The 27,245-nt window shown below is 41.8% G+C and overlaps 1 protein-coding gene across 2 annotated transcripts in view; it reads left to right on the top strand.

Moving 5' to 3' along the window:
* sgms1a (sphingomyelin synthase 1a) overlaps positions 1–27,245 on the top strand; it is a 77,046-nt gene that overhangs the window by 10,363 nt on the left and 39,438 nt on the right. The window contains exon 1 of one of the 2 annotated variants that reach the window (XM_084322253.1): positions 15,660–15,745. The exons of the other annotated variant lie outside the window; for it this stretch is intronic. The gene's annotated coding sequence lies outside the window, so the exon portion shown is untranslated. Of the gene's footprint in view, positions 1–15,659; positions 15,746–27,245 lie in introns of those variants that run through there. 2 annotated transcript variants of the gene reach the window in all.

Genomic DNA, 27,245 nt, shown 5'->3' with positions numbered 1-27,245 from the left:
GTCTGTTTTGGCTGTGTTGCTCTTCTAGAAAAATAATCCTTTCAGGGTTGCCTATTGAAATACTGTACACTTTCCTACTGTACACTTTCCTGATTAATTGAAATGGGGGACCCTGATGTAAACAAGACGAAAGTCTTTCTCTGGTCTGCATCCCCTTAACAATTGTGTGTATTGAGCTGTACTGTATTGTACCCATTATGCAATCTGTTAATAAAGTTTTCAATCAATCAATCAATCACACCTCCAGTACAGAAACATTGTTTGAGTTTGCGTGTCAGGTAGACCATTGATTGACAGTCGAGTCTGCCAATTACATCACATCGCTTGCACTCCGGTGCTGCAGCTGGACCCATTGCCCACCTCAGCTGTTGATAACGCTAGCCAAGTTATTATACACACAGATACACAGTGGGCCAGTGACTTTGGTGTAGGGGTGTAACAATGCATCGATCCTAAGGGGGAAATTTAACTGCATCGATTTGAAAATGTTAGAATAGATTATCGCAATTTTAATGTGTACACGTTATGTTCTTGTCATGTCCGTTACAGCCAACACACCGACATACGCTACTGCATCAACGTTATGATTAACAAAGCAAGGCATTCGTTTTGTTGCATTAACGTTATATTACTATTGCTATCGATAAATCTAGGTGTTCTAAAATCTATTGCTATTGGTAAGAGAGACTATAATAAGTTGGTGTCTCGGAAAACGAGAGCCCTGATCGCGGAGTTTCAGGAAGTAAACAAGAAAAATGAGAGCTTCCGATTGGTCATTTGCTTTATTTCCCATGAAACCAGTCACTTCACTCTACTGTGATTGGACCGTTGGCTTGAGTGCAATGTGGGACTTGTAGTTTTTTAACGATCTCGCAGCGGAGGAAAAAAAAGACGAGAGAGGCTATAATCTGTATTCGCACAGCGTGCGCGTAATTGATTTTTACCGTTCGCATACAAATATTTTTAGGGGCCTGCTTATGAACTACACGTCTACATGCCACACGGCGAGCAGCCCTCTAAGTGTCATGCGCCAAAGGTAAAAACAGACCGCCCCTGGCGGGCGGCAGGCTTTAGTTTCGGTTCCTGCATATACATGTGTACTGTATGGCCAGTAGTAATGTACATAACTCAGTAGTGGTTTAATGATACCATACTTATTCAATACAGTCAGGGAATTGTACCCCTCAGTTACAATTACATTTGTTTCATCGTTGCTTCACCAAGCAGGTATAATAATGACACTGCTGTTGTCAGCGCGAGCTGGCTGCTGCTAGATTTGCGACTGCATGCAGCTGCAGAGCCGCAGAAACCACCATAACCCACCCATCTGTACCGGCAAAGTGCAGTACTCCAATTCAGCCATTGGCAATTCAGCTGTTGGGTGGGGGGGCGCTGTTGAGCGGTCCCCAGATAGAGCCTTAAAACAGCTGAATCTGCTGGTCTGCAGCGCCATACTCTTTGCAAATAAGTCGTTGCGAGGTGGAGAGAGTCATCACGCAAACCCACGATAATGTTGCCGTCTCTCTCTGCCAAATTTCTCAGTTCTTCGCTTGATATAATTAATACAAATGTCCAATATAACGGAATTCGTTAGCTCATAAAAATTTGATTATAACAGACTGCTGTTTATTAATGTCGGGCGACTGCCCACAGACACCTATTTGATTTAAAGTCGGCAGCAGCACGGAGTCTCGGGACTTATTTTATTTGGAATATAATGATTGTATATGCAAAAGTAGCCTTTAATATTTTAAGTTAAAATATTAAATCTACATGCCTTGAGGATGTCAATTATTTTTAAGCTCAATAAACTCTCACCGGAATTTCTCTCATTTGACCGGTAGATTTAAATCTACCGGACCCTGAGACCGGCAACAATTTTTTCTAACGGAAACCCTGGTGCTGACTCCTGTCCTTCATGCAGTGCATTGATGGAATATACCTGTAGAATATTTGTTGACAGCCCTACAGTAGTAGGATCCAGAAAACATCATCCATCTGCCATTGAGTGCTAATAGCATATATATATATATATATACATAGGCGCCTACGTAATTGAGCAGACGAAGCGGGTGCTCTACCAGTATTGAACTTGGGGGAGCAAGCTTGTCTCTTTGCTCCCTCACTTTTTGATCATTGATATATCCCCCCCCCAATATATAAATATTATCTAATCATAACTACGTAATTTCAATCAAATTAATAATACGCAATGACACTTAATAACAAGTTTTTAAGTTTCCAAAGATTGCGAACCCCCCCCCCCCCTGCCCCATTATGGTTTGATCCAGTGCCTCCCATCTCCAGCGCGTAGACCTTGGCTCACAGCGCTGCAGTCTGGCTGCAGGTAGGCTGAGTGTAAATATCAAAGCGTGTGTCATAATATTGGTGGCAGGCAGGCAGGCAGGCTTTTCCAGTAAGTTGTTCAAATAAAAGGATTATGTTAGACATAAGTTACTATTGAGTGGTAGTAGAACTTCTACGGTTCTACCACGCAATACAATAAAAGTGTTTCACGGTCCCGAATTGCGATCTGGTCATACGGTTTCCTCGAATAAATAATAACGTTTCCCTCTCTGGTTGGCGTTAGCTTTAGTGCTAGCCGCTAGCTAACGTTATCTAGATATGTGGTGTGAGCTGGATGACGTTGACTTTATTTGCAAACGTTAACGCTATCTATATGGCAGACGAGCAGGGCCGGATTAACGACGGCCGCGGCCTGTGGGCCTATAGTGACGAGGGGCCTCCATTTTTTTTTTTTTTTTTTACCTTTTTTTTTTTTTTTTTTTTTTGAGATCGATGTCATGATTGTGCACTGCAGACTCAGGGAGGAGGCAGAGAAGGATAGAAAGAGACACAAGATTTACAGGTAATGGAAATATATCTTTTTTCTCTTTCTTATTAAAACTTGGCCTATTTGAAAGGAGATTGATTTAATAAAAATTAATGAGCAAAAAATCAATATACAGTGTATATACAGTATATATATATATTAATATATTATTATTATAGTAATTGGCTATCATACTGCAATATAAACTGAGTTTTATAGTGAAAAGAGCAGCTTTATTGGTCAAGATTCAAGTCAAGTCAGTTTTATTTGTATAGCACATTTCCAGGCAGCGGCAGCTGACACCAAAGTGCTTCACAAGCAAGTTGATAAAAACAAATTAGTGTGAGGCAAGGTATAAGATTAAAAAGAAAAAAAACATAGCAAAGCAATGAAAGCAACAAAAACAAACAGTATGGTGCAAGATATAGGATTAAAAACATAATAAACCAATGAAAGTAATAAAAACTGGTAGGACACAGTAAAACAAAGAGGATAGAAGGGCCAGGGGTCTAGTGGTGGCTCTATATTGCAGGAAATTGCACGTACAGGTTCATTAAATTTAAAAAAAAATCTGCCATGGAGGGGGTCGTGCCGGACCCCCTCCAAACCACACCTTGCCTGTCAAAAAATATATAAAAAAAAAAAAATCTTGCACCCCCACTTTCAACTATAACTAGGCGGCCATGTATATATATATAGCACTGAAATAACAAAGTGGCCTGAAAAGTCATTCTGTAACCCAGCTTTAAAGGTCCCGTGTCTTATAAATGGCCTTTTCCAGTGTTTAGCATTGTTTCCAATTCCTAGCAATGGGGGTTTAGATCAATGGGGTCTGTGTCTCTAATTCTCATTTTGACTCATCGAGTTCACGAGATCCTCCCTCACTCAACTAAGCCATTCTGATTTGACTGTTTTGCTGATGTGAGTAAGGCACCGGCCGCCCACAATCAACAATTCGCTCAACAACAGAGCGAGTGGAATTACTTCCTCAAAGGCGTTGACGTGCGCGGGTGCCGACAGACAGCAGAGAACGAGAGGGAGGGAGAGAGAGAGACATAAGCATTTACACACAACTTCCATTGTGTTTGTGTGGGGGGGGGGGGGGAGGAGAGATGGAGCTTCTCCACTTGCATATCACTGTCAAAATATCGTTGCACACGCTCCCACACACGCGCCTGTATTCCGATCCGTGCAATAACATTCACAGGGGTATATATTGTCATTTAAAACAAGTTACCAATGCATTGTCCCGTGGGATTATGCCCCCCGCGGCAAAATGTATTGGTATCCCCCCTCCTCTATCTCTCTCGGTCTGCCAGTGCAGACTGTGGGTGACTGTCACTCAAAGCGCTTATGGGCGGAGCCCAGCCCAAAACAGCTTGAAATCTTGAAGTGGAAAAATGCTGTTTTAAACCTCTCCTCGAGACACCCCAGCCGTTCCATGTATTTGTTAAATTCCACCACCAGCACACCTTGATTCACCTAATAAAGGGCTAGTTAAGTTGAATCAGGTGTGCTGGTGGTGGAATTTAACAAATGCATGGAACGGCTGGGGTGTCTCGAGGAGAGGTTTGGGAACCACTGCTTTAGAGTACTTGATTAGAAATACAAATGTGTTCCATAGACTCACAGGAATTGTGTAAAGTTGCCCAAATAGTGAAAGGAATAGCAATGTATGTCCCCTTTAATATTTCATGGGCCATAATTGATACTTCTTCAGAAATCGATAATACATTTAAAAAAAAAAAAAAAATCCATCTCTTTTCGGGTTAGGGTGGGACTTAAGGTATCCACTGAGACAGGGCATCTGTGCAATGAATTAATTTACTGTAATGCCACCCGTGCGATAGTCTGTGTGAGAAAATAAATATATTTTGCCTGTGAAGTGTGAGGATTTATGTGAAGTGAATCAATGCACCTCGCTATTCTACTTAGTTGTAGTCTATCATGTGATTAAAAACCATGTCCCCGCCTGCGTCCATACATCAAACACTAAATCCCACAATTCCTAGCGAACAATTCCATTTTCCTCATCGAGTCAAGCAATTCCCATCCCTACAAAATTAAGAGGTATTTTCAAGACTTAAAGAGTAAAGAAATGAGCCAAACCCCCAAACAAAGTAACATGTTGCAAAATAATCTTTTTCCCCCGCTATGATAAGCCTACTCTGTGACTGAAACAGTTCTCAGCATATGTTTGCTCCCCTCCAGCAGTGTAGAACAGACAACAGCTAGGGAAACTGCCAGTGCTCATTTTCATTACTGATACCTTTTTGGTCTGTCCTCAAAACACAAGGAATTTAATCTGCAAAATGCTCCACATTCCAAGATTTTTTTTTGTCTCCTCTCTGTATCCAGCAAAGCCGAGACTCTTTGAAATGTCGGGACAAAGACAGCCTGTCTTTGCTAGCTGCTGAATGTATTGGGCGTAGGCAATGTTTTGCTTGTGCAAACAGGTTCCAAACAGGCACTTGGTGAGTTCAGTGATCTCAGACCGCAGGGGTTTGTTTGAAGCTTGTTGTCCTTATGTCTGTTTCATGCCAACACTTAAGTCCCTGGTCTGGACCGTTAGTGTACCGTTGTATTGGAGCCTGATTAGTAATGTATTTCAACAAATAAGCCTTTGCTTACAATTAGGTGAAATCATCATTAACACTTTCGCGGCCACTGGGGCCCGTCTAATATAATGGTTAAGGACCAGCTTTTGTAAACAAACGTGTGGCTTTTGTACAGCTAAATCTATACTTTATAGTATTGCTATCTGTATTGCTATCTGTCCATTCTCATTGTCAATTGAGTGCATAAACCGTCCCTTCAAAATGGCTTAAAGAAAAAAAAATTCATCAATAGGTTCTCATTTTATAGCGCCATGAATATAAGCTTTATAGCGGATTTGGGCTAGTATATTTTCTGGAAGGCTAGTTATAGAGCTAATAGCTGCTAACGTTATATCCAATGGCATTTCCGTTTTACAGATGCTACAGAAATAACTCAAACTGCATATGATCCGGACGATCCCAAAGCATGTATGCATGGAAGGGGGGGGACGTCGTTTATTATTATTGATTACCAATAACCGTGTTCGTCTAAGTAGCCACATACGCTGGTCGGCTGGTTGAGTATCATAGCAAGCTCTGATCGGGCTGTAATTTACGTGAAAAAGATCTTACCATGAGCCGGTGGGATCCCCCTGAGCATTTCCCCGTTATCGATCGCCATCTGGTAGATCGATATGTCCATTGGCTGATGATAAATCCCCTTATTGCATGGTGAAATCTGCGATTCGAAACGTAAGCCAAGCTACAGGCTGCAGATCCAGAATCCTGCTAACTGAAAACTCCATTGAAAGAAAACAAAGCGACTAATCCGTTCGCCCACAGGGCACATTGCAGTAGCGCGATATCGCCCCTAAGAGGATCTGGCCGGTATTGCACATTGTCGAATTCATAGAGTAGGAAAGATCTGCAGTGCCGCTCGGCGACCTTGAACAGGTTATTAAAATGGAATAAAAGCAATAACAACTTCCCACGGATATCTCCGTGATTCTGTCCACAACGCATGGATTCGAAAGCCGGATATATCCGTGCTTCGTCCCCAATGTGTTAATGTACAAAACATGCCAACAGTTGTTCTTATCAAAACATGTTTACAATTTTTTCTTTTATAAATAATAAATATCCGTCACAGTAGAAGGTACATTTTCTAAAATCAAAAAGATTGACAAGAATAAGTTCACCTCATATCAATAATGTTTTTGTATGAATTCATTTTTATACATTCGACTGGGAATTTAGGCCTAAAAGAAAAAAAATTTCGTTTCCGGTTGCCGACAGACCATGCCGATTTAGGTGCAACCCAATTTATTTGATGAGTTTTAATTTATTTATTTTTAAATTACTTTTTATTTTTTTTTATTTTTACAATAAAGTTTTGTTGCTGGTTGATTCTCCTCAGCTTCTCTCTGGTACTATAAGAGAAGATAAATATAACACTTTTAAAACCCTTTGTTTATCTTTAGATCAGACATTTAAAAATAACTAAATTATCGAATCTAAATCAAACCCCTCTTAACCCTTTATTCGCCAATGACGTGTTCCCACGTCATTCTCCGCCATGCGTAATCTGCCAATGACGCCGTAAGGCGTCTTTGAGATCAATATTTAAAAAATCTGTGATGGCAATCATATTTTACCCACGGAGTCTTGAGATCTCCTGTTGATCTGCTCTCAACTCTCCAACGGTTCAAGAGCGCCATCTGGTGGTGGATCGCCCAAACAGGAAGTGACTCGCCGGAAGTGGTGCTCGCCCATATTTCGTCCGGGCACTCGCTATCGTTAGCGGGACTCCATCTTGATACACTGGAGCCTAGTAACGGACACAGTATTTCTGACACTGGGAATACATTCCCTGAGATCCATAGATGGCCCTAGAATCAGATACCAAGAACATGCAAATGGACCATATAAAAAAAAGTCTGTAAATGTGTATTCTACGTTCTTATGGAATGAATGAGATTTTTTTTTTTTTTAAATGTTGTAATTCATTTTGAGTTAATTTTCATAATGCGATAATTTGCTGTGTAATTAATTAATCTAATTAACGCGATAAACTGACAGCCCTAATTATTATACAACCTGAAAATGGATCGCATATATCAACATCCCATAATCGCGAACTTTCTGCTCCACGCTGACCACCCAACGGTCAGAGGTAGCTGCAGTAAGTTTTAGCGTGTTTGAATATTATGATCCATATAAACTGCTGTGATCTATGTATCGCCCATACTACATGAATTATTTAACGTCGGCCACGGACTTATAAACCCCCCCCCATCCGGTCACCAGCAGATGATGAGGCATGACGATTAGGACCTTGCACAATTGAAAGTTTTAATATGACACAATCGGTATCAAACTACATTTGATGATGTAATATATGTATTTAGGGCTATAAATCATGTTCTGCAGAAAACGATAAAAACATATTTATACTTTAGACCGTATTTTAGTATGAATATGTGAATGAAAAAGTAGAACGTTGCTACATCCTAAACGATAGATACTTGATGTTGAATGGGCCATAGTAATGTCAATTTAGTAGAGCCATATGAAATCCGTTTAATTTTTTTCCAAATTCCATTTTTTTTTTTTTTAAATTCCGTTTTTTCCGTTTTAATATTTCAGAACTGTATTTTGCTTTGTACGCTCATTTTACCATCAGAAATAGTGTCTAATAAGTGGGAATGAATAAATGTCCACAATTTAATAAGATATAACAGTCCATTTAATAGGGCTGTCTTAAATACTTCGAAGCTTCGTTCGATGGGCATGGGATTCGAATATGAAAATACAATTTTATTATTAAAGAAAATAATAATAATTGTATATATTTTTGCAAAATCAACTCTGCGTCTCTTTGTTAACTACAACAAGCAAAGCAATTTAAGATGAGGTCGGCTCAAATTGACGGCTTACAATATTTCATGAAAGCAAAGTAATTTATTTTTAATTTTTTTATAGTAGACTCTATTTTTATTGCTCAATTCCGCGATTCCGTGATCGCGGATTCCATATGGCTCTACAATTTAGCAATACAATTTAAAAAGTTATAGCCCTGCAAAGAAGGGGAACATCTCCATAGACTTACAGTGGTGGCAGAGAGGGGTATAAAATCAGAATAATCCCTGGCAGATAAAGGGTTAAAAACAAAAACCCGTTTAACCTAGCCATCTATAAAACATCATGCTAAAACTGTGAAACAAACTCTCCTAAAGAAAGAAATACATGCAATAGTGCTGCTGCTTTTTATTTGGTTAAAACAACTACAAAAATTTTCATGAGAGAGAGATACCGGAGCTATGCTTGGAGCATTTATTAACGTTACATTTTCAACAAGATTGCTGCTAATTAAACACTTCATGGAAACGGGGTAATGTTATGTCGAGTTCATACGTCGTGTAGTATGAATGAACTCGACTTAACGTTACTCCGTTTCCATGAAGTAATTATAAAGGTGGCCAGCTAGCTAGCATAACCTAACGGAGGAACGACTAGCTAACGTTAGCTAATGGCTGTATCGTTGGCACTGCTCTAACAACGCTTGCAAATGGGCATCGTGGCATCTTTAGCTTTTCCTTCGTCGTTTACTTCAAACCCGAAGTACTTCCAAACAGCACTTCTGCTGTTTTCTTTATCCACAAGCACTTGCCATCTTCGGAGCTAAAAATTTTTATTTTGAGTAAATTGTAATGAACCAAATGAGAATATCAATAAAAAGATTTTTATCTTTGACTGTGAATAACACCATGCTCAAATTGACCAGACCTGAAAAATCTAAGCAAATTAATAGATGAAAGATGATTAAACAGAAGGTTTTGTAGATACAGTACTGAATTCTGCCATCCGGACACATGCAATTTGAAATATGATTATAGAATATCAGGCATAAAATGGTTATGCGATTAAAATGTGATTAATTAGATTAATTAATTACAAATCCTGTAATTAATTAGATACATTTTTTAATCGCCTGACGGCACTAAATAAAACATGAAATAAGATGTAAATGTCGCTTAGCTACAATGACATGTCCCATATGATATTATCTGGTGAGAAAATGATAGGACGGATGAAACGAGACAAGGCTTGCCTAGTTGGACCCAGTATAAGTCTATGGAGCAGCTTCAGTATTTTGTACTGAAGATTAGTGGTGATGTACCGTCACAACGTTACAATGTCACTTAGCTAGATCACAACGTTGACAAGCTGATGTGATGCATTCAGTATTAGGGATGGGCATTGGTTTTCGAATAGTCATTAAGTCATTAAATCGGGTTAGTCGCCATTGGTTTTGCCCCGCAACGATTGTGCTTACTTTTAGTCATTATGTTTATTTTTACTACTTTTTTTATGGAAACAACACTGGCGGGGACGTCATACGACTGCCAGTCACTTATTGACCTAAACTCCGGACTTAAAGAGGAGTTTAGGACCCCTACAGTTTGGTCGGGGCGCCTGCTCAGCGAGGGTAGGATCTGGAGAGAGGTAGTGCGGCCTCCCACACGTTACACTCTCCCAGTGAGAATCTGAGCTGCCAGGCTGGCTGCCGGCTGGCTGCACATGCGTTGGAGGAAAGCATGTGACAGTCTCCGGCCTCTCGGACCAACAGTAGGGGGAAGTACGCAACAACCAGGAAGGGGGTTGGGAATTGGCATAACGACTAACAGTGGGATGGGAGAAAAAAATCGAAAAAAAGGAGGGGGGGGAAAGATAAAAAAATAAATAAAAGAAATAAGAGGAGTTTAGAGTCACTTTATGCCGAGATTGGCCATCGGAGATCAGGCGGGACAGGGACGGAGACGAAGGCGGCGGCAGCAGGAAAAAACATAGAGGCAGGAGAAGCGGAATCAGATTAAGGCTGAAAAGATCTGCTTACCGTCCGGCGATCCCATCCATCTTTCTGGCAAATGCACGTTCGCTAGAGGGTAAGATGGACTATTTACGGGCGAGGGTCCGATTCCAGCGAGAGGTGAGGGACTGTAACATCATGTGCTTCACGAAGACATGGTTGAAACCAGCGACTCCGGACCACAGCGTCTCTCCCTCGGACTCCTTCACCGTCTTCCGAGCGGACCGTACAGAAGCCTCCAGTAAGAGCATCGGCGGGGGTGTCGGTCGCCTTACCAACAACGGCTGGGTAAGCCCAAAGGAGATCAAGATACTCTCCAGTTCATGCTCGCCGGACCTGGAACATCTGGCCATTCAATGTTGCCCGTTCCACATTCCCCGAGAGTTTACCGCGATCATCATGACTGCGGTGTACATCCCTCCCCAAGCGAACACCGCCAGGGCCCTGGCGGAGCTACAGGGGCATCTCAACATCCACCAGATTAAACACCCGGACGCAGCAATGATTATAGCCGGCGATTTCAACCAGGCGAATCTGAAGAAAGTGATGCCATCCTTTTTTCAGCACATCGCCTGCTCCACCAGGGGAGGAAACACGCTCGACCACTGCTACACCCCGTTCAGAGCCGGCTACAGGCTGTACCGGCTCCACCATTAGCGGGGGCTACAAGCACATCTGATCATGACTCCATTTTCCTGATTCTTGCTTACAGACAGAGATCACGTGACGCCGTCGTGTTACGTGAGGTAAAGAGATGGTCCGACCAATCAGAGGCCACGCTTCAGGACGCTCTAGAGGACGTAGACTGGGGAATGTTTCAAGGAAGCGCCAGTGACGTCAGCGAGTTCGCAGACACTGTTGTTAGCTTCATAGCAACCTTAGCTGATAGTAACGTCCCCACAAAGAAGGCGAGGGTGTTCCCGAACCAGAAACCGTGGGTGGACAGTACTACCAGAGCAGCTCTGAAAACTCGCACCACTGCTTACAACCTGGGCAGAGAGACAGGAAACGGGTCTTTTCAGGACACCAAGCCTGAAAATGTTTCTTTTTACCTGGGAATCGATACCGGTACCCAACGGTACCTTTTTTTCTGTACTTTACTCTCCCTCTCTGAAGTCTAAACTTCACAACACACAATCTAAAACCCCTTACCTCCCTCTCCCAAACCGATCTTGTATCTCAATTAGGGCTGGGCGATATGGCCTCTAAATGATATCACGATATTTTTTTTGCTCCATCACGATACACAATATATATTACGATATTTTTACATTTCCTCTAAAGCACTTAAAAAATGCTTGATTTAACCCTTTGATGGATACATTTACGCCAATATGATTATATAAACCTCTGTTGTCAAGCCTCGTCAATATAACACCCCCCCCCCCACCCCTTTCCATACTAATGGACTGGTGTCGTAGATCACTCTCCTGTGAGTGTTTCCAGGGTTAGCAGCTAACGTTAGTTAGCGGCTAACTTAGTTACCGCCTCTCTGTCTCTGGGTGTGTGTACGTGACGTAAATTGGGTGAGTGTGTGTGTGTCTGTGTGAGGGAGAGAGGAAAGTGCTGCGCTAAAGTAAGTCTCATCTCAGCCGCGGCGGCGGCTTAGAAACTGACGTGAGGTTTTGTGCAAAACATCACGATGTCCACGATATGTTTAAAAAGTGTATCGTTAATGAACTGTACCCGATATTTATTTAATATCGTCAAATTGCCCACCCCTAAACTCAATGGGACTTCCTGGTTAAATACATTAAAAAAGAATATATATATTAGGCTTGGGCGGTATCCTTTTTTTCACACCGTCAAACCTTTATGACATAATACCCCGGTGTACGGTATTTGACGGTATGACTTATTTTCATCAGCGCGGGGGGGGGGGGGGGGGGCAACCCGTGTTACCAAGTAAACAAATCATCGTCAGCTCTCAGAATGGTAGTCCCGCACCGGTAGAAGCCTGCACCGTTTTAGCGTTAGCATCTAGCCTAGCCATGGCAGACTATTTGATTCCTTAAGGGCTAGAAATTGCCTGGGTTTTGGTCATATGCTCCCGAAATGCTCCCGTTGTTTGGCTACTTCTATGTGCAGTGAAAACTACTCGAATGCTTTATAACCTAGTCATTGATTTAGTTCAGGGTAATCTAAGATTAGCCGCAGAGCTAACGCTAGTTAACGTGAGCTAACGCTAGTTAATCAAGCTCAGTAGCTCACAGAGAGAGATAAACAGCTGACAGCGGATAGTACAGGATGGTACAAATACAATAAAAAGGCGAGTGGGGGCTGTTGTGTAAACCTTGTACTCTTTAGTTCACATATAATAAGAGACTGATTATTTGCTTGCTCCACCAGTTGCTCCACAACAACACACACCAACTCTCGTCACAACGCTTTACGATATTTTCACAGCACTGTCGCAACATTACCTTAAAATGTGAACACCGTTGTGACCCACTCGCTCCACTAGACTGGTCTCGCCCTCTGCTGGCGTGTGTGTGCACTACACTCAACTCCGTTTCACTGTTATAGAAACCGAAGCGCATCTGTGATTTTGACGGTGACGGACGGTATTGATTTTCAATACCGTCGGGATTTCTAAATACCCTGGTATACCGTCATACCGCCCAAGCCTAATATATATATATATATATATATATATATATATATTTTGCAATTTGATAATTACATCATTCCAAATCGCGATTTCGATTTTAAATCGATTAATCGTTCAGCCCTAGTGGAGAGGTTGTTCATGCTGACATGGTAGAGGAGGATCATCGGTATATGGAGAGGTTGGTCATGCTGACATGGTAGAGGCGGGTCGCGTGTAGTCTTTTACCAACACACTTGCAGTTCCGCGTTCTGCAATCTGATTGGCCACTGATGTTTCTCTCTGCGCCAATCGCGTTACGCCTAGTTCTGCTCTAGGGATGTCCCGATCATGTTTTTTTGCTCCCGATCCGATCCCGATCATGTGATTTTGAGTATCTACCGATACCGATATTTCCCGATCCGATCAAAAAAATTATAATAATTTAATATTAATTTTTATTTTAAATTTTTTTTTACTTTAATTTTTTTTTATTCAACAAACATGACCATGTTCACGTCTTAAACTCATACTGAGGCCTTAGTTTTGGTTTTAAATTGCATATCATCCATTTATTTATTGTCACACAGAGCAGAAGAATTTTGCCAAAACAAACTAATAGTATCCAGCTGCAGAACGGCAGACCAGCCACACTCTCGGACCCAAACGCATTTCCTTTGATTTAATTATACATCAAATGATTTATGAAGTTAACTTTTCAGGGTGAATGTAATGTGAGAAATTGGGATTAAAAATAAATAATAATAATAATTTGGATGTGAGAGTGTGGCTGGTCTGCTGTTCTGCAGCTGAATACTATTGGTTTGTTTTGGCAAAATTCTTCTGCTCTGTGACAATAAATAAATGAATGATGATATGCAAATTAAAACAAAAACTAAGGCCTCAGTATGAGTTTAAGACGTGAACATGGTCATGTTTGTTGAATAAAAAAAAAAAATCTTTTATTTTTTGCCGATCCCGATCTTCGGAAAATCACGTGATCGGCCCCGATCACGTGATCGGATCGGGACATCCCTATTCTGCTCTACTATCCTCGGTTAATGTAATTTATACAAATGGAAGTATTGATTTTGCCGTAACGAATCATTAAAAAAATATACCGTTAACTGGAATATGTTAGTTTCTTACACATATGTTGGATTATGTAATTGGTTTGTCATGACAAACCAATATAAAATCGCGAATTAACCGGTGGTTATCCTATAGCCCTAGTTATATGTACATTTCAACAAAGTGGAGCCGCAGGGAACTTCCATAGCATACGCCTTATACATGGGACACTCTGACAACTTTGTTAACATAGCCTATCATTTCTTTTCACCTTTTTTCCAATCTAGAAAGTCTGGTTAGAAGTATATTTCCGGGAGGTGCATGATACCCCCCTCTATCGCTAGACTAAGCCAGGTAGCATAACAGTCAGGTATGTTTGCCATGTTCACTAAGTTCACACATTTCAAGCATCAAAGGTAAATATTTGATATTTGCCTCGCAATGTCGGCCTGTACGTCATTCAGGCCAGGTGTAACATGATGCAGGTGGGAGCACCAAGTTCACCCATGGGGTGGTTGTTCACTTTGTCTCAAATAAGATAAAGTTCTGTAATACGAGAACCGTTTCAATAAAGCAGTGTGAAAGAGAGAACAAGTGCCCGAGGGAGAGAACGGCAAACAAAGGATTTAGGTGAGTGATGGTGACCCATGTTGACAGTTACTTAAAGATTTTGCCTCCTCTTTTATTATTATAAATTGTATCAAATATAGTACTTGAAATTAATGCAGTCATCCATCTTAAGGTGTGGTTTGCTTCTCAGTGAAACTGCAAAATGTATTTTGCCGACTATTTACTATTTTACTCATCTAGCCTGGTGGTTCTGGTTGGTTATAGTTTTATGCTGCAGCGTTCTGTTTGTGTGTGCTTACCGGTTTGCTTAGCATAGTGTGTGTCGGGTTGTGTAAAGTGTTGTCCTATCTCCTCGACTGTTCAACATGTAAAGCAAATTCAGATATTTGTTTTTAAAACGCATTATACATGTTAGAAATATTTAAATAGTTGCTGAAAACACTAGAGAACACTGAAAATACTCTGAACTATGTAGTACTGAATTGTGGAGTTGGGGCTGGCCGGAAATCATGGCTTGATGACTCACTGGTGCATTAGCATGGTTCTCCCCCAGATTTTATAAGTAGCTCAAAGGTTAGTAGCAAAGCTAGTGCTAACCATATCTTGTATGTTAATGAGAAATGCAAACATTTGGCGCCATACTCCGTGAGGTATAGTTAAATAAAAACACAGATTTCGGTAGTCTAACCTAGTTTGCTAATTAGTCAAGCTTTCTAACCAAGTAGGATCCATTTGATATATTTGGTGGGTTATAACAAAGTTAGAACTTTGAATGGAAAAATAAAATGGCTCTTGAGCAGTACATGGATTAATAGACTTCTCTGACCATAATAATGGTTTGGGTTTTATAATGGTTATTTTAAAATGTTTTATTTTAATTATTCAAATGTGGTTGGGTGGTTAATAATGCAGTTGTCTGTGGTGTGACAACACATATATCCGACTTTAAAAGTTGTGAGGATTTACCAGGCCTCTCAACTGTTTACTTGTGATTGGGGACAAAAGACAAGGCAGACTACGTATTTGGATTTAGAAGGCAACAAAATAAGACCTGTGCAAAGCTAGAGATGGCGTGAGGGATGGAGGAAAGGGTTGAAAGGAGAGAGAGGTGTGTGCTGGCTGATAATGGGCGGGGTTCATCTAAAAGGAGAGAGAGGAGGGCGGCTAGCTGGGAGGAGGGGATTGAGAGAAACATGTTCAGAGCGTTTTTTTCTCCTCCGGCTCACATGGTTCTGAGAAGGTGAAGAGGGAGCAAAGGAATACCACGTGACATAGGGGTAAGTTGTGAGGCCCAGGTGCCTGAGCTTAATTTTTTATCTCAAATGTCAGTGCGGGTGCTTTGAAACACAAAGTACATTGAAACTCCCCAACAGGTTTCTGTAGAACTAGCTGCGGTGCTGCTAGCTCTTTAGTTCCCTGGGAATAACTTCTGCGTCTGTTTTTGAAAACACAGGGGTCGGCATCAATATGTCTGTCTATACGCCACTGTTGGTGTAGGCCACGACAGGCCTAGTCTGGGCCGTTTCATTCGGAAATTTGGTCTGAAGTCTGCATTGACTCCTCATCCCTGGAACACACCATTGGCCATTGTGAATGAGTCATTCTGTTCCCTCCCTGGTTGCCAGAGTGCTGGGGGCGAGCTGTGGACTGTTCAGCTGTGCTGTGCTGTGGATGGTGATGTGTTTGTGTCCGCTTTGACATATCGCCTGAGGGTGGGTTGAGGTTGAACTTGAAGTCTTTCTGGTGATAAGATAAGATAAGATATTCCTTTATTGATCCCCTTGGGGAAATTCAGGCATCATAGCAGCATGGGGGGGGGGGGGGGGGGGTACAGGTAGTAAAAACAACACAAGCAGTGTAAACAAATGGGTCAATATAATTTACTATCTAACTAACTGAAAAATATATTCACAATATTCACAGTGTCACATAAGGTGCAGTATGCATAAGGTAGTGTTATAATTTACTATCTACTGAAATATACATGATGTCCGACAGGCTGCCTTGCCTTGTGCTGCTAACCCTAATCCCCCAGCCAGGCTTCACCCTGCCCACCGCCGCCGCCACCACATGGGAGGAGTGGCGTTTGGGGAACATGTCATTTGACTATGATGCGTTTCCACATGAACACGTATTTATTTAGATCTGTCACCTTTTCCACAGACCGCAAATCAAGTCATGAGTTGAGTTCAGTGTGGCTTCCCGTTTTTCTTTTACCCCAAAAAGAAAGCCAAACGTCTGCTTTTTTTTGTTTTCTCTAAAGTAGGCTTTTTCTTTGACGGTGTTTAAGAGTTAAACGTGGATAGTGAGGTAATCTTAGTTTTGTTGACCTGAATGGAAAAGGTAAAGGGAGGTGTGATGCCATCAAGGGCGCTGTGACATCAGCAGGGAACCAGTGTGTCCCCTAGGACCGGCTTGTAGCAGCAGAGGTGAAGCATGCATCTACGTATGATTAGGGATGGGAATCGAGAACCGGAACCGGTTGGGAACCGGTTCCTAATTGTCCAATTCCTGGAATCGCATGCCTCCGTGACTATCGATTGCTTTTATCGATGCCATGTTTTTCCGACAGTTGCGCATTTTAAAACAATAACGTTAGCGCCAGGCATGCAGCCATAGCAGACTATTTGATTCCTTGACTAGGAAAACCTAAATGAAAACTAATGCTTTCACTGTATAAATATTCTCCCATTTCATCCATTTTAGATGATCACAATAGACTGAGGCTGCAGCTAGTCCTTTCACGCTAGCACAGCGGGGTAAACTGACTCAGGAAAAGGTGAACGAAGGTCACGGAGCGAGCAGTCACTAAATTTGTAAGGGCTCGAAATTGCGACCATTTTGGTGGGGGCTCAACAATAAATGACAATCAATGTCAAGTTGCATATTGTTATTCTAACCAGCTTAGTTCTGTTGCATTTCCAATTTATTTATTTAAAGTATAAATGTATCAGGAATCGATAAGGGAATCGATAAAGAATCGGAGCGATAAGCAGAATCGATTATGGAATCGTATCAATAAAATCTTATCAATTCCCATCCCTACGTATGATTGTGTCCTTGCCCCATGATCAAGATTTCCACAACGTTTGTTCATGTTAACCGTGAATCCAGGGACCGAAACTAAAGCCCGCCGCCCGCCAGGGGCGGTCAGTTTTTACCTTTGACGCTTGACACTTAGAGGGCTGCCCGCCGTGTGGCGTGTAATCAATCAAGTTCATAACGATACTCTTATTTTGAAAATCTGTGCGGGTCTCATTTCCGCCCCAAGCGCATCTCCAGTCATATCGATAACTTGCATAACGGTTAGGTTCGTATGATACTCTTATTTTGAAAAAAAACGTGCCAACGAGTCATATCCGCCCAGCCCTGCAGCGGGATACTATTGGCTAAGGGCTTCTGCTCGCAGTGCTCATGTCAACACAGGCAGTCTGCTCTAGAAGAGCGGACCTCCATGAGCTACCGTCAACTATTCACTTTTCGTTTAATACACATGACGAGGCATTGTCTAACGGTATCTAGCTGGCTAGCTACTGATAGCTGCTGATATCAACAAATGCTCCAGCAATAGTCGACTCGAGTGCATAATACCTCCGTTCCCCCGTTAGCTCGCGTTAGCTAGCGCACGTTAGATCGATCTGTCCCAGTAAACTAAATTGTCTTAACGTTATCTACCGGGCTAGCAGTAGCTACAGATAGCTCCTGATATCAATGTCTTATAACATTGATTGAATGCGTATTCTAGCTGAGGGCATGTTGAATGTGATTTGACAAAATAACCGTAACGTTATAAATAGGGTCCAGCTGCATCGCCGGAGAATCCTTGCATGCTGAATGTAGGGTCTAGCTGAATATAGGGTCTAGCTGCAGGGCCGGAGAATCCTTGCTGGAGCTGGAGGCTACTCAAGTATACACACAGACCGTGGAGCTGTTTGCAGATAGCAAGCATTTTGACTTATTGCGTGGTGGCGATGTCTCGCAGATAATACAACTACAAGTATGATTATATAATATATATTTTATTTAAAAAAAAATTATATAAAATATATATATATATTTTTTTTAATCAAAACAATTTTGGCAGGTAAGAAATATGCTTGGCGGGTAGACTCTTCCCATCTACCCGCCACTGGCCGGTGAGTCAAAAAGTTAATTTCGCTCCCTGCGTGAATCCATTTAGAAGTTGTGCCTTTTTGCGCCAGGCCACTCCCACTGCCGCTCTTCTGTTTTGCACAATTTAACAGTTAATTATCAGCCCTCCTTTGGGTCATGACCACCCTTTCCACAAAATCTTCTGCAAGTTTATGAATCCATTTAAACAACTGGTGCATGTGTGGAATATTGAGACATGGAGGATAACAAAGCATATCAAGATGGATCTTCCAAATGTTAATTTCACATAATGTGATTCCTTGAGTATCCTAGCAAATTATTGCATTTGCTTTAATGCAGGATTGTCGAACTCAATTACCAAGGGGGCCAAAATGACACATGACACATAATACCTAAAAAATGCAGTTTCTTTAATTTGTTGTTTTGTTTAGATTAACAATTCTAGGTTAAACGGGTCCTGGACTTGGAGATGTATCATGTCATTTAAATAAATATAAAAAAATTCTGATCTTCCGTAAGCAGGCGGAGGAGGTGGGCTTTCTGCACATGCCCTCGCTCTACCTAGGCGCCACCCCTCACCTAAAACAAGTGCAATATTTCCATATGTCATGCGCATTGTCCTGAGTGCATGTCCAAAAGGGGTTTAAGTGAAACACACGGGTCACGTATAAGCAAAGAATCTCATCTCTTTCTACCATAGCTTTCACTTATCTTGCGCAAAACAAATAATTTCCATGGATTTGATTTCAGAGTAGGCATGATGAATTGGCAATAATTCACTTGATTTTACTTTTTGTTTTTAAAAGTTAAAGTAATTTTTATTACTGAGCAGGGAAACGAGGTGCACTTAATTTCCATCGCAGGCCAGTTGAATTGTGCCGAGGAGAGGCAGCGGCCCGTTCAGTATGCGGACCGGAAGATGCCAGGTTTTTGGCCCGTGGGCCTTGAGTTTGACACAGGCTTTGTGATGAATGAAGTCGCAGGACTGTTTTCCCTTCGGTGAATGATAATTCTGAATCCGTGATCATCATTGTTTGCCTGTTGACATCTAAATTACCCGGGCCTGTGTTTGTGTTGTTATAATCGTGCTGACATTATCAGGTTTAGAAAGAGATGGAGCATTTGTTGGCCAAATTTGGACACCAATCGCATTTCTGTTCAGAGTTTGACAGCAACTTTTATATGAAAGCTTTTATTCCGGCATTTTGAAGGGGAGAGAGTGGATTGTTTTGTTAAAAAGACTGTTGTGGACTGTACAACACCCAGATACATTTTCTAGTGACATGAGTAGGCTACACATCGACAGACAATTTGTTGAGGCTATTTTACTTCAATATATCACACTCTGAGCAGGATATGGTTGGGTTTTGTGACACTCGTAAAAAGAAATCTTCAAAGACACCACCCTGTTTACACCTGTGTGTGGTTGTGTTTTTTTGTCTGTGTGTATGCCTCCTCTCTTGTTGTAGCTAGAAACACTGGCCCCTGTACTATGGCAGTTTTTCATTACAAAAAAATATTACTACTTTAGTAAGCTAAATCACAGTTGAGTCAAGTTGGTCTGAACAAGAGAAAACGGTGACTCATGAAACACACCGCTTTCAGACAGACAGTGGCTCTGGTTCCGTTATAGAGTCTCGGAACCTTTGGTGCTTTCTGGCGAACCAGCCGGCGTTCACTTGAAGTGGAAGGGGTGGGAATCACCAGTTGCATCATGATACGATACGATATCGATTCTTTGGACAACGATACGATATTTGCCGATATCACAAAGTCTCTCACGATACAATACGATACGATTAGATTCAGGTGCCTGCGATCGATATGAGATGATATCATATGCCCATTTAACACAATCAGTTATGAGACTCGCCACAGGATTTTCAAAATAAGAGTATCGATATGAATCGATCTCATTACATCGCATCGATCCGATTCGATCGTTGATAATTACATCGATGTATCGATCTGGATCGATGTATCGTCCCACCCCTAAGTGGAACCACCACCCCTCTTGTCATCAAGTGAAACCGATAGCGAAATCCACAGGGTGAAGCTGTGCTGCCTGATATGTAGTCCATCTCCATCGTAAAGGTGCCATGTGTATAATATTACATCATTTGTAATGAGGACCAAATGTACACTGACTCGACCACTTGCAAATAACGTGTAATAACCTGTGATCCTCCGTCCAAATGATTCAATATTACACATGGCTCCTTTTTAGGTTGTATCCTTTCTAAACTGCCGTTGTAGTTCTTCGGCCAGGAGCAAATATAGGGTCCAAGTCTAGTCTGACCTCACTTCTGTGTGCTTTGCATGAGTCACAGATGGTTTGATCAGAGTATGCTTGTATATCCGGGTGGCATGCCCAAAGATTTTCCTGTGTGTGAATTTGAAATGTCTAGATATGCCACCTCCTTTTTTACCTCGTGCAGATAGGCTCACCATTGATTGATTGATTGATTGATTGATTGAAAACTTTATTAACAGATTGCAGAATGGGTACAATACAGTACAGCTCAATACACACAATTGTTAAGGGGATGCAGACCAGAGAAAGACTTTCGTCTTGTTTACATCAGGGTCCCCCATTTTCAATTCATCAGGACATATATGACATACATGACATACAGATAGTCAGTACTGCTACATCTATACATTTATGACATACCAGATTTGCAAATACAGTACTGTTTGTGATACAGAAGGAGTCAGGAAAAGGGAGTATATACATTTGACGTAGAAACTGTACATTGGAGGAGGTTGGGTGGGGGGGGGGGTTGGGTACACTGGGATATTGACAACCATACTGGGTAATCTACATTGGAGGTGGTTGGGGGGGGGGGGGGGCACACTGTATATACAAGCAAAACTGTACATTGAGGGGGGGGGGGGGACAATGTACAAACAATCAAAATTGTACATTGGACTATTGACAACCATACTAGGTAAATGACTGTACATTGGAGGGGGTTGGGTTAGGATATTTACAGGGGCCAGTGTTGAATTGCAGTCTCCCGTAGGTGTCCCTTGAGAGAGGTTTTGAAAGTGGGTAGTGATCCACATTCCTTTACAGCTTTGGGTAGGGCGTTCCACATTGATGTGGCATAATTGCGAAACGTGTTTAGTCCCTTATTTGAGCCGAATCTGGGTTTAACATGATTTGTGGAGCTCCCTCTGGTGTTGTGATCGTGGTATTCACTGACCTTTGGGAAGTATTTTGACATGTACATGGGTACCTTGGTCGTGTAGTGTATCTTGTAGACCAGGCCCATTGCAAGTTGCTGTACTCTGTCGTCTACTCTAAGCCATCCTAGGTTGTCAAAGTGGGCAGGGGTGAGGTGGGTTCTAGGAGTAAGGTCAAGCAGTAGTCTGACCAGTTTGTTTTGAGATGTTTGTAATTTTGTTTTTAGCGCCTTTGAGGTGCTTTGGTACCATGAGGTGCAAGCATAGTCGTAGTACCCCTGAATGAGTGCTCCTGCCAGAGTCTTCAGGGTATTCTTGTTTACCAGAGAGGAGATCCGGTACAAGAATCGAGTTCGTTGGTTGACTTTTTTTATTACATTGGATGCCATTTTGTCACAGGAGAGATTAGCCTCTAGGATGGAACCCAGGTAGGTAATTTCATCTTTTCTTGTGACAATATTGTCACCCACTGTAACTGAGAAGCCGTCGGTCTTGCTGAGTTTGTTATTTGAACCGAAGAGAATGGACTCTGTTTTGCCCATGTGTAATGATAGTTTGTTATCAGCGAGCCATATGCAGATTCTGCCTAGTTCCGAGCTGAGGGTTTTTTCAACCTGTAACTTGTTCTTGTCAGAGACCAGCAGGGCTGAGTCGTCCGCAAACAGGAACAAGTTGCAGTCACAAGCTGACGACATGTCATTTGCATAAATTAGGAACAGTAGCGGTCCTAGTATGCTTCCTTGTGGAACACCACAGCTCACTGTGAGGGGGGGGGATAGGGTACCGTTTACCTCCACCATCTGTTCCCTCCCCTCAAGGTAGGATTGCATCCAGCTCACTGATAGACCAGCGTTTCCGTTAGCCGGTAATTACCGGTTTTTGACCGGCAAAATCTGTTGAAGTCCGACTTATTTAATATCTCCGGTCTTAATGTCCGGTGAAAATAATTCCCTGAGTCTAAGCACAATTTGATTATTTGAATTGTATTAAAATAGGCTAAAATTAAATAGCCTATGCGATGAACGAAACGATCATTACATTTGTTTCCTCGTTGCTTCTAATAATGACAACGACGTTGTCAGCGAGAGCTTAGTGCTGGGTGTGCGAGTGCATGTGAAGCTGCAGAGCCAGAGAGGCAACGGCACAATGCAGTATTCCATCAGTACTCCAATTCGGCCATTTTCAGCCAATGTTGGGTGGGGGGCGCTGTTGTGCGGTTCCCAGAAAAGAGCCAATAACAGCTGAATGAGCTTCTCTGCAGCGCCATACTCTTTGCAAATAAGTTGTTGCGAGGTGGAGAGAGTCGTCACGCAAACCACGATAATGTTGCCGCCTCTCTGCTTTCTCAGTTCTTCGCTTGATATAATTAATACAAATGTCCAATATAACGGAATTCGTTAGCTCATAAAAATGTGATTATAACAGACTGCTGTTTACTGTCGGACCGACTGCCCACATACGCGGTCTATTTTAGTTCAAGTCAGCAGCAGCACGGAGTATCGAGGGACTTATTTTATTTGGAATATATTAATTAATGACTGTATACGCAAAAGTAGCCTAGTTTTAAGTAATAATATTATAAATCTACATGCCTTGAGGATGACATTCTTTATTCTAAACTATGACCGGAATTAATCTCATTTGTCCGGTAGATTGAAATCTTGCAGGTCACGGAGACCGACAACAATTTTTTCTAACGGAAACCCTGTGATAGACTATCAAAACCAATTGCTTTTAGCTTGTCAATCAGAATGGAGTGATTGACCGTGTCAAAGGCCTTTTGTAGGTCCAGCATGACCATGCCGCAGTATTTGCCTGCGTCCACCTCTTGTTTGATGTGGTCATTCAAATAGAGAAGGCATGTGTCAGTGGAGTGGGATGTTCTGAAGCCAGATTGGAATTCGTAGATTAGATTTTTTCCGCTAGGTACTTTTCGACCTGTTCGTAGACTATTTTTTCCATGACTTTCGAGATGGAGGTGAGAATAGAAACAGGGCGGTAGTTGCCTGGGTCTAATTTGCTGCCCTTTTTGTGCAGAGGGGTCACCCTCGCAATTTTGAAGTCCTTGGGGACGTGTCCCTGTTTTATGGAGAGGTTTATTATGTGTGTGATGATTGGGGTGATGGCGGCTGCTGAGTCTCTGAGGAATTTGGAAGGGATGTTGTCGTGGCCAGTGGCCTTGTTAGGTTGGAGGGCGCTCAGTTTATTGAGTACCTCATCTGTTGTTACCATTTCCATTACCATATGTTTGAGGCTAACCATATGTTTGCATTAGTGGGGTTTTGTGTGCCGTGGTGGTTTCTTCTCTTAGTAAGTGAAGGGTCACAATTTCACCTACACTATATGTTAATACAGTTCTTTCTCCATCTGTCCCCACATTGAGTCAATGGTGTGTCATCAAGGTGAATGAAGGCATGGTTTGTTATTACCCCTGCTGGCGGAGTTTAGTCATTATTTACACTGGTTACCCTGTAAACCCATTCACTGAGCAAAGGTCCTTTGCACATAGCTGAGTCATGAACTGCTAATCTCTAATCTCTCTCAATTAGACTGTTTAGCACTCATTCAGTGCGTGTGTCTCTCTCTCTTTCACTCTCTCTCCCCCCAACCCATGTACATCTCTCTCTCTCTCTTTCTCTCTCTCTCTTATCTCTCTCTCTCCCCCCACCCATGTACATCTCTCTCTCTCTCTCTCTCTCTCTCTCTCTCTACCCATGTACATGTAAGAATACTCAGTGAATACCATGGTCCGTGAATACCGTGACCACAACACCAGAGGGAGCTCCACAAATCATGTTAAAACCAGATTCGGCTCAAACAAGGGACTAAACACATTTCGCAATTATGCCGGAACGCCCTACCCACAGCTGTAAAGGAATGTGAATCACTACCCACCTTCAAAACCACTCTCAAAGAGCACCTACGGGAGACTGCAATTCGAAACTAGCCCCTGTAAATGTCCAAACTAAACCCCCTCCAATGTACAGTTTACCCCCCACCCCCCCCCCCCCCCACCAACCACCTCCAATGTACAGTTACCCAACCACCCCCCACCCCACCTACCCAACCTCCTCCAATGTACAGTTTCTTCCCCCTCAAATGTACTCTCTTTTTAGACTATTTTTGTACTCATAAACAGTACAGACTTATATCTGGTATGTCATAAATGTCTAGATGTAACGGTACTGTCTACCTGTATTTCATCTATGTCATATATGTTATGATTAATTGAATATGGGGGACCCTGATGTAAACGAGACGAAAGTCTTTCTCTGGTCTGCATCCCCTTAACAATTGTGTGTATTGAGCTGTACTGTATTTACTGTACCCATTCTGCAATCTGTTAATACAATTTTCAATCTCTCTTTCTCTCTCTCTCTCTGCTTTCCTTTGCATCCTCCTTCACACTATGTTGAAACATGCAGCTGGGGCCTCACAGATTGTAGCTGTCGCAATCCGGTCTCATCTCACTGTATCCATATTCCATAGCCATGTTTATTTTGTTACCATTAGTGTTTGTCTCTTAACTCATTGGACGCCAGAGATCGCTGTGGGCGTATGGCAGTGTGTGCCAGTGCTGTAATGAAATGGGGGTACATGCCGGTGTTTGTAGTACTAAAACTATATTAAATATTATAGCTATGGATCTAATGATATTGTCGATTTGTTATTGAGTTTCTTCTGGTCAACATGCAAAAAAACTGATAATTTTCTCATCAAGACATTCCCGTTTTATACCGTGGTGAATATGAGTATAGTTTTAGAGTAATTCTGTGTAATCCCAGGAAACTCTGCCAAACAGTGTTTTACTGCTTTTCACTATAAATCGTGCCATTCCTCGCCTGGATCAATAATCAATCTGAAATCAACGCTAGATTATCGGTATTATGTTTCATCATGGATGCATGAAAGGGGGGCCGCCCCTCCATGCTTTGATCGCAACCAACGGAACACGCCACACACACGCTCCGATCGCGGGGAAAGAATTATCGGATCAACGCAAGATTGATAACGTATAGCCCTTAGTCTATGATGTACTGCAAAAAGAATAATTAGGGATGCCCCGATCACGTTTTTTGCTACCGATACCGATCACTATCGCCTATTGATGCACGAAATATCGGCCGATATGGCAGTTTTTTTACACATCGGTATCGGTCCAATATCAAGATAGGGCCGATATGGGCAGATATAAAAAGAAAAGTGTATTTTTTTTCTTTTTACATGTTTAGCCTTAACACATTGGGCGCCATGGGTTATATCCATCAATATACCCAGTCTGCCACCATTGAAAGCCTATGGAGATGTTTACCTTCTTTGCAGGGCTATAACTTTTTTTATTTTATTGCTATATTGACATTACTATGGCCCATTCAACATCGATTATCTATCGTTCAGGATGTGGGAACGTTATATTTTTTCATTCATACATTATTGTCTTAATACAGTCTAGAATATAAGTGTTTTTAAACAGTTTAGCAGTAATTCCAAAAACGAGTTATAGGCCCTGATGCATATGATAGATTATCGATTGGCGTTTCTTTCCTATACACGCTATATAAAAAAATTCAAATGTATAATCGGTATACATTATGCTTCATCATGCGTGAAGGAAAGGGGGGGGGGGTCGTTTATAATTCCTTGATCGTCAGTAACGGCTTTATTTAGTATGGGTTGATATATTGATCAGATGGTTTGCAGTGAAATTAATAAATAATCAAGCAGAAAATAATGTTAGTGTCCTCTTACCGTTCGCCGATGAGACTGGAGGAGAAATATCCCAATTATTTGATGCCGATCTCCTACATCCATTTCCGGTTTGTATGGCGCAATAAATGCCGAAATCATATCTATTAAGTTTAGAAAGCGATCCAAATGCACTATAGTGTTTGTCTGGAGTCCCGTAACAAGATGTGACTGCCGGAGGGATTTCCTCGACGCACTGATCGGCACTTCCGGTTTTGGCGAGACTGTAACTCGCCCGACCATCCACCAGGCGGCGGTATTGAGGCGTTGCAATCTCATACAGGGTCTCGCTGGAGTCCGGAGGTTGGCTGGATGAATTATGAATGCCATGGTGAAAAAATTTAATATTGATCCCAAAAACGGCGTAAGTCGTTCTTGGCGTTCAACGCATGGCGGGCAAAAACGGCGTAACTCGTTTTTGGCGCAGGATGTGTTAAATATCAGTCATTTCTGAAAATAAGTTACAAAAAAAAAAAAAAATCGTTTTGGAAAATAGCTCTTTATTTGATTATCAAAGTGTTTTCTATACAGAGATATCGACATCGGTAAATATCGGTATCGGCCAGAACAGCAATATTAATATCGGTTATCGGTATCGGCCACAATTTTCACATCTGTGCATCACTATATGAGCCATATCGGCCGATACACTGCCGATACAGATCGTTTTTGGTTTTGTTATATTGTAAAAACTAGGATTTGGGTTAATTAATATTTATTAAATAATTT

The sequence above is a fragment of the Notolepis coatsorum genome (assembly GCF_963971535.1).
Source record: "Notolepis coatsorum genome assembly, chromosome: 9".
NCBI lineage: Eukaryota > Metazoa > Chordata > Actinopteri > Aulopiformes > Paralepididae > Notolepis > Notolepis coatsorum.
The sequence above is the reverse complement of the archived record's forward strand: the minus strand, read 5'-3'. Positions and strand labels throughout refer to the sequence as shown.